Genomic DNA, 7878 nt, shown 5'->3' with positions numbered 1-7878 from the left:
AAAAAAAAAAAAAAAAAAAGAATTCAGGTTCTGGCTTCAGACTACAGCTCCACCACAAGCTGACCTTGGGTAAATTACTTAACCTTGTTTGCCTTATCCATAAAGGATATGCTTTATCCATAAAGGATGATAACAGTACCAACTTTCCAGGGTGGATATAGGAATTCAATGAGATAATCCATGAATGGTGCTTAGAATAAAGTCATATAGCCATCAATAAATGTTATTATTGTAACAATATACTTTCTCTGTTGAAAGGTAGAGGCTATCATAGGACAGATTCGATTGAATTGTTATCTTACTTTTTCTGAAATAACCCTTATATGATGAGACTTTAGGGTACAGAGAAACAGAGTTCTCTTCAACTCTGAAAGAAAGAAAAAAGGGGTTACTTCCCTTCCCTTGCCGCTCCACTTAACAGAGGGCAGCCGAGGGCGGCGCCTGTGGCTCAGTGGGTAGGGCACCGGCCCTATATACGGAGGGTGGCAGGTTTGAACCCAACCCTGGCCAAACTACAATAACAACAAAAAAAATAGCCAGGCATTCTGGCAAGCGCCTGTAGACCCAGCTTCGGAAGGCTGAGGCAAGAGAATTGCCTAAGCCCAGGAGTTGGACGTTGCTATGAGCTGTGATGCCATGGCATTCTACCCAGGGCAACAAAAAGAAGGGCAGCTGAATCTCTGAATTCAGACAACAGGTTTTCTCCCAAGTGACTTTCTGGAGGGTTGGATTAGGCACTCCAGGGCTTAGAGCAGCGGTTCTCAACCTGTGGGTCGCGACCCACAGGAACTGTATTAAAGGGCTGCAGTATTAGGAAGATTGAGAACCACTGGCTTAGAGAAACATCACCAACAATAACACCTGTGAAATGTCTTCAGTATTTTTCTTATCTATTTATCAAAAGATAATTCTATAATAAATATGTTGAACATTACTGTTTTTAAACAACACTGGTACTCTCCCATGAAACTGGAATTCAAGAAATATTAAGAAATATTGCTCTGACACTTTGCCAAAAGGAATGGCTCCCTGGATAAATGACCAGCTTTCAACCACAGGAAGTATTGGAACTTCTTCGGAAGGTCTCACTGCAGAGGTGTGAGACAGAAGATTTGTACATGGGGTGATGAGTTTAGTCTACTAACACCGAAAACTTTCATGGTTGAACCTATTCTTTCTCTAGTACAGAGAGAAATCCCTCCTTTCACCTGACCCAGGCTACTTGAGACATGGGAGGTAAATTTTAATGACATCTGTGGAGGTATATGCTTAGTCATCTTGCACCTAAAGAGAAGGCCGTGGTTCATTTTCACAAACTGGGGGCATCGATCCATAGGTTCATTAAGATACCATCTTATGGGCAGTGCCTGTGGCTCAAGGAGTAGGACACTGGCCCCATATGCCGAGAGTGGTGGGTTCAAACCCAGCCAAAAAACTGCAAAAAAAAAAAAAAAAAAAAAAGATACCATTTTGAATTCTGAGAAGAATGTAAAAGGGTCCCTTTGTGAAGAGACCTTAAAGGTTTAGTGCTTCACTTGGGCTTGTTTCAAATCTGAAGAAAAGGTAGAACTCACCTTCGTATTTGAAAGGAATCTACTAGAGTGTATGGAGAAAGAAATACTGCCACATCCAGAAATGGATTGCTGTCTGAGTACTTGTCAGCACTGCAAACTGATGATTGGTAATTTAGAGTAGATCCAATGAATTTGTCCTTTTCTTTTATTCAGAACTAATTTAAGAATATCTGCCTTTAGAGAGTTGCCTGTTGTCTTATTTCTGCTAAAATTAGTCTGTTCAATAGCTGTAGAATTCAATATGTAGTTTTTACACTTTCTGAAAAATGCACTCAAATAAGCTAAGATATAATGTATAACTTCGAAATGAATTCCTAAACACACAGGGACATTAAGTGGTAGTTGTTTGGATTTACTGGGTAAACGAAATTTACAGTGAATATGCTAAAAAGGGAATCTTTGAAAGGAAATAATTAGTGGCAAGAATGTATAAGGAAGTTCTGTGCTTCCCCCACCCTTTGCCCCAATGGTAACTTCTTACATAACTATGTTACAATGTCAAAACCAGAAAATTGACATTAGTACAAACTTTTTTACTCAGTTTTAAAAATTGATGCAAAAATAGAACATAGTTTGGGGGGTACATGCAATAATTTAATACATTCATGGTAATTTGTAAAGATCAAATCAGTATGGCTTATACTAGAAGAATTAATGTGAACTCTTCTACCTATTTTGAAATATACAATAGATGAATGTAAATTATAGTCATTGTACTGATCTAACATTAGGTCTTATTTCTTCTACCAAACCATATATATTGACATTGGTACAGTTTTGAGAGCTTAAATTTCACCAGCCTCATGCATATGTGTGTGTTTCTATGCAATTTACCATATGGATTGATTCTTATATCACCACCACAATAAAATGCAGAACTATCACCATAAGGCTTGCATGAGCTACCCCTTCAGAATCACACTCGTCTTCTTATCACATCCATAATTTCTAGTAACCACTAATCTATTTCTATCTCTATAATTTCAGGAATGGTATATAAATGGAATCCTACAGTATGCAACCTTTTGGTTTGGGTCCTCCCCCCCCACTTAGCATAATTCCCTTGAGATCCTTCCAAGTTGTTATGTATCAATATTTCCTTCCTTTTATTGATAAATATTCCATGGTATGGATGTACCACAGTTTGTTTAACTATTCATCTATGAAAGAGCATTTCAGTTCTTTCCAGTTTGGGGTTGTTATGAATAAAGCTATTGCTATTAACATTCATTTGCAAGTTTTGTGTGAATGTAAGTTTTCATTTCTTTGGGATAAGTGGCCAAGAATGCATTTGCTAGGTCATGGAAAGTACAAATTTAGTTTTTTAAGAAACCACCAGACTATTTTACAGAGTGGCTGTACCATTTTATATTCCCTTTAACACATGCTCTGCCATGCGTTTAACACATAAGAGTGCCAAAGATGGATTTTTAATCTATTTAATAAACTTGTTATGGTGCTACATTTCTTTCATTATACTGTAATTGCTTGGTTACTTGGTTACTATACTGTAATTGCTTGGTTACTTCTTTGCTACATTGTAATTACTTGGTTACTTGAATCCCACCAGTCTAAGCTTTAAGATCAAGGATCCTATTTTGTTCACCTTGATTTCCTTGCTGCCTAACATAGTACCTGACATATATTAGATTCAATAAATATTTGTTATGTGAATGAACAAAAGAAGAACAGCTGAGTCAGGTTGAAATAATAAATGAAAAATAAAATTATCAATAAATTATAACGATAGCTGAATTTGTATCGATGCTATGTTTTTTCTTCTAACATATAACAACATTTGCAAACTAGAAATTGTCACTATATAAGATGAATCACTTGTGGGCAAATTAATAAAAACTAAATGTTAAGTTGTTGATCCAAGATAATTTGTTGTAGTAGTTTGGTAACAGCAAAAGATTAGAAACAATCAGAACACCCAATGATACGGAACTGCTTTAATAAAATATCTATACAATAGAATGCCATGTAGTTATCAAAAATAATGAGGAAACTCTTTGTGTAAATAATGGATACCCTTCAATAGTTATAAAAAAAAAGTTAGAGAACAGTATGTGGAGTATTCTGCCATTTGTGTACAAAATAAAGAAATTAAAGAATAGATATTTGCATGAAGATGTTAATTCTTCCTAAGTTACTTTATAAAGTACGGGGTGTATACACATAGGTTATGTTGTGCTAGAAAATAAAGAAGTGCTCAAAAATTTAAAAGGATAAAAAAAAAAATTAAAAGGATATGCCCAAAGAACATATGAGCCAGCTTGAAGGGACTCTCTCTGGCCAAATTTTGGACAATTTAAGAACTAACCTCAAGTGGTTCCAAAAAAAAGATCAAGAAAACGCAAAAATGGAAAAATATTAACAAACAGTGACTCTAGATCAGTACTGTAAAATAGAAATATAATGCAAGCCACTTATATAAATATTCTTAGCTACACTTAAAAAGTTTTGAAAGGCGAAATTAATTTTCATGCTTTATTTAACCTAATATGTCACATTATTATAATTTTAAAATGTAATCAGTGTACGAAGTATTAACGAAGTACTTTACATTTTTTTCATACTATAGCTTAATATCCAGAGTTAAGTCAACTCTCACAGAACTTCTAATCACATTTTAGTACACAGTAGTCACATGCTGGAGCTACAAAATTATACAGCACTGGTCTAAATGAAAGGTGATTGTGTTCACTGTCCTATAGTTGCAATTTTCTTTGGTTTGATATGTTTCAAAATTAGAAGTTGGGAAAAAAGAATTGGGTGTTTGTTGTACATGCACAGACTATTTCTGAGCGGATACAGGAGAAACTTGCAACACTGGTTACCTCCAGGAAGAAGAAATGAATAGGGGATAGGCATGGCAAGGGTGGCTTTCAGGGTACCCTTTTGTACCTTGTGTAAAATATTGCGATTAAACCTATTAAAAATTATAAGAAAAATAGTTGCTTTATCTTTGTATTCAAAACTAGAGACAACTCTGCAACCGAGAGGTAAGAGCTCCACCTACTGAGCGTCGTTCCCTAAGAGTCCTTGGTGTAGGAAAGGCGTTTGTTCATCTGTTATAAAATACAACAGTTGAGAAATTTCTTCTAGAGATTGTTTCATCTTTACTTGTAAGTCTTAATAATTCCTTTTATTCCTTATTAAAGAATTTTAGATACATTATATTCATGATTTAAACTCCATCTCCGAATTGCTCAAAACAAAAAACAATATCAAGCACAAGCTCACCTAATTTTGTGGTACCGGCTGAACGCTGTAACTCACAGTGGTGCTGGAGGTTGTGAGCTTGTTCATTACAAATTTATAGCTTCGCTTTCCATCTTGCAGAGGAGCGGAGTCTCTTAGGTTGTATTTCTTCAACGGTAACCGCTGGCACTTTCTAAGTTGAGTTATATCCTCCTGCCTTCTGCACCTATTTAACGAGGGTTTCTAAACTGAAACTGGGCTGTAATTTCTCCTGACCCCTTTGGTAATTGCATCATTTCCTGGCCGTGTCTAGTACATGATGCGGAGAAAGGAAGCAATTGCGCAGATAACAGCATTGTTTGAAAAATTAGAGAATACGAAACACAGTGTTTGAAGGATCCCTTGGGTTTCTGGGTGGGTGCTCTGATTGTTCACTAGGCAGGCCATCCGCAGGTCTCTCAGCTCCCTTAGGATCTACACACAAAGATCGCCATACAGGGGGGTCGCGCGAGGCTGGGAGCCCCGCATCACCTATTTACCTCCCAAGTACGCGCTTTGGACCCTGGACCAAGTGTCGCTCCGGCTCCCCGCGGCCAGATGCTGCCCTCCGGGGACGGGGACCATTTACTACTGTTAAGTGTTCACTGGGGCTTAATATTCGGGTTACTGAGAAAGACAGACGCACAGAGGGAAGTTAAATTCGGAAAGAGCGGCTAAAATGTTTAAGAAAATACTAAAGCAAATTACCAGGCTCTGGATAGTAATCCTTGCCTAGGTGAGGAGGAAGATTTGCGTGATTGTTATTAATAGAATGACAATTTCAGGACGTTTAATCCAGCATGGCGGTCTCAAAAGAATCAGATCTGGAGGATACAGATTTTTCCTAAGGGGGTCATCACCAAGCTCCCGGGAAGCGCTGAGAATTCCCCTAAATTTCAAGAACTAAATTCAGGCTGAGACCCAGAGCAGGAACAAAATGAATGTGACTTAGAGGCGACAGTTCACCCTCTAGTGGTCAAGAGGCTGTACAGAGTTTAAAAGAAACAAGTATAGTCATAGAAAGCGCTCTAATAAGTTCCCTGGTGGTCTAGTGGTTAGGATTCGGCGCTCTCACCGCCGCGGCCCGGGTTCGATTCCCGGTCAGGGAAGAAGTCTTTTTCGCTTTGAATCTACTTAATAATCCTATTGATTTAGCAGTTGCTGACTTTTTTGACAATAAAAATTCGATTTGTTCTTAAATTTTATTTAATCTAATATTTGAAACCCTCCATACCTTTTTATAGATATCATTTACAAACAATTAAACAACATATAGATCCCTAATTATATAAGCTTGCATTTTTCAGTCTTTGAAAATAATTTCGATGTGTTTAAAACAGTGATTCTTTTTTTTTTCAGACTTTACTCAATTTTTAGTTTGTTTTGCTCACTATAAGAGGAAAATAATTTTAGGAGGAATTCTGTCTACTTTGTATTTGCTTAGAGTCAATCTTTATTTTTTTCTAGATCATGTAGATTATGTACTTTGCAGAGTAAATGGGTACATTAGAACCATTCCTATTCTGCTCTCCTTTATGAGTACGAAACTTTTTTTCTGAGAGATATGGTTGGCTAATTATTAAGTAGCTAGTCTATCATGTTTTCTTTTAATAAGCCATTTAGTTAATTATTTTATCTCCAAGTTTTCAATTTTCTCTGGGAGACTCACACAAATATGGTAAATTTCTTACATAAAGGGTGTCAGGTTTTCATATATAAATCATAGGCACCACAAAAATGCATCTAAGCATCATTAAGTATTCTTACATTCAGTAGAGTAGAATTCTATGGGTTCCTTAAAAGAAAACATGGAATTTGGAGTCAAAGAGAAGAAAAATGGTGTTATATTGATATTAACTTTTTTTAATCCCAAGATTTCTATACCATTCTAACCTTTGCCTCTTTTTGAATTGTTGGGGTTTTTCTTTGTTTGTTTGTTTTTGCCATTTCATTATTAAAACCGAAACTTCATGACTGTATAAATGGATTGAAAGCTTGACTACAATTAAAATGGGTTTGTTTTGCTTTCCTTTTAGCTGTGCTGATTTGGAAGAGGAGAATGCTGGTCCAGGATGTGCATTGTGACAGTGCCAGTTGAGAAAAGAAAATGTGTTCTTGGTGCTTAAGGAGCTTTCATTTCATTGCAAAACTAAGACAAAACATATTGGTTATTATAATTGCCATTAACAAAAATAATTGGCAGCATTCATTGATTATTTGATCAGCCACATCAAATATTCATAAGATCTAGTAAAGGAAAGGAGAAGGGAGTGAGTGCTGGAATGAAACTAGAATTCGAAAACTGGTTTTCAAGCCAGACCTAAAGGCTAGTTGTATCTGGGATGCCTGAGAAGAGAATGGGACCTGTTCTGGGGAGCACTGCCCATGTTGTCAGATAGGTGGCTGCAGCCAGATTATGGAGGAATTTAAGACAAGGTAAGGAAGTACAAATGGAATCCAAGAGGACTTGATGTCTGGGAGTATATAAAGAGTGAACAATAGGGAGATATCAGTAACCAATCTGAGATTTGGGTTCTGCCTGGTAGGCAAAATTGGGGTGACATTAAAAATAACAGGGAGCCTGAGATGCTAAAATAAGGTAAGGAAGGAAAGTAAATTCAGTTTGATTCCCACAGAAACAGCACAGCTAAATGGTAGTTGGAAATCTAGGTGGCTAAGTTAGGGTTGAAGGTATAAATTTTGGAGACATTAGTTTAGAAATCCGAGAGGATCTGGGCTCTCCCAAAAGGAGAATCTATAAAATGGACACAACAATAAGGAAAAAAACCCCAGCTGAGAGTATAGTACAGAAGAACGAGAGGTAGAATAACCGGCAAAGAAAATAGTGAAAGAGTAGTCAGAGAGGTAACAAAAGGACAAGAGCGCTTCAAGAAGGAAGCAGCAATGAAGAAAATAGTATGTTGTAAAGAGACCAAGGAGAAGATGAAAGCAATTAGGCAAAGAAAGGTGCAGAGTTGACTGGTGGAGGCCAAGACACAGTAACCGAGTCTGTCTTGGAGGTCATTGCCAGAAACAGGATTCAAGGTGCTGCGTGACT

At 37.0% G+C, this 7878-nt stretch overlaps 1 non-coding gene across 1 annotated transcript; it reads left to right on the top strand.

Annotated features, from left to right (window-relative positions):
• Positions 1–5857: 5857 nt before the first annotated feature.
• Positions 5858–5929, top strand: TRNAE-CUC. The gene has a single exon. It is a non-coding gene; the product is annotated as a tRNA-Glu (tRNA).
• Positions 5930–7878: the final 1949 nt, after the last annotated feature.

This window comes from Otolemur garnettii, unplaced genomic scaffold (assembly GCF_000181295.1).
Source record: "Otolemur garnettii isolate 467f Iridium unplaced genomic scaffold, OtoGar3 scaffold00002, whole genome shotgun sequence".
NCBI classification, from domain to species: Eukaryota; Metazoa; Chordata; class Mammalia; order Primates; family Galagidae; genus Otolemur; species Otolemur garnettii.
This window is presented reverse-complemented; position numbering and strand designations above follow the sequence as displayed.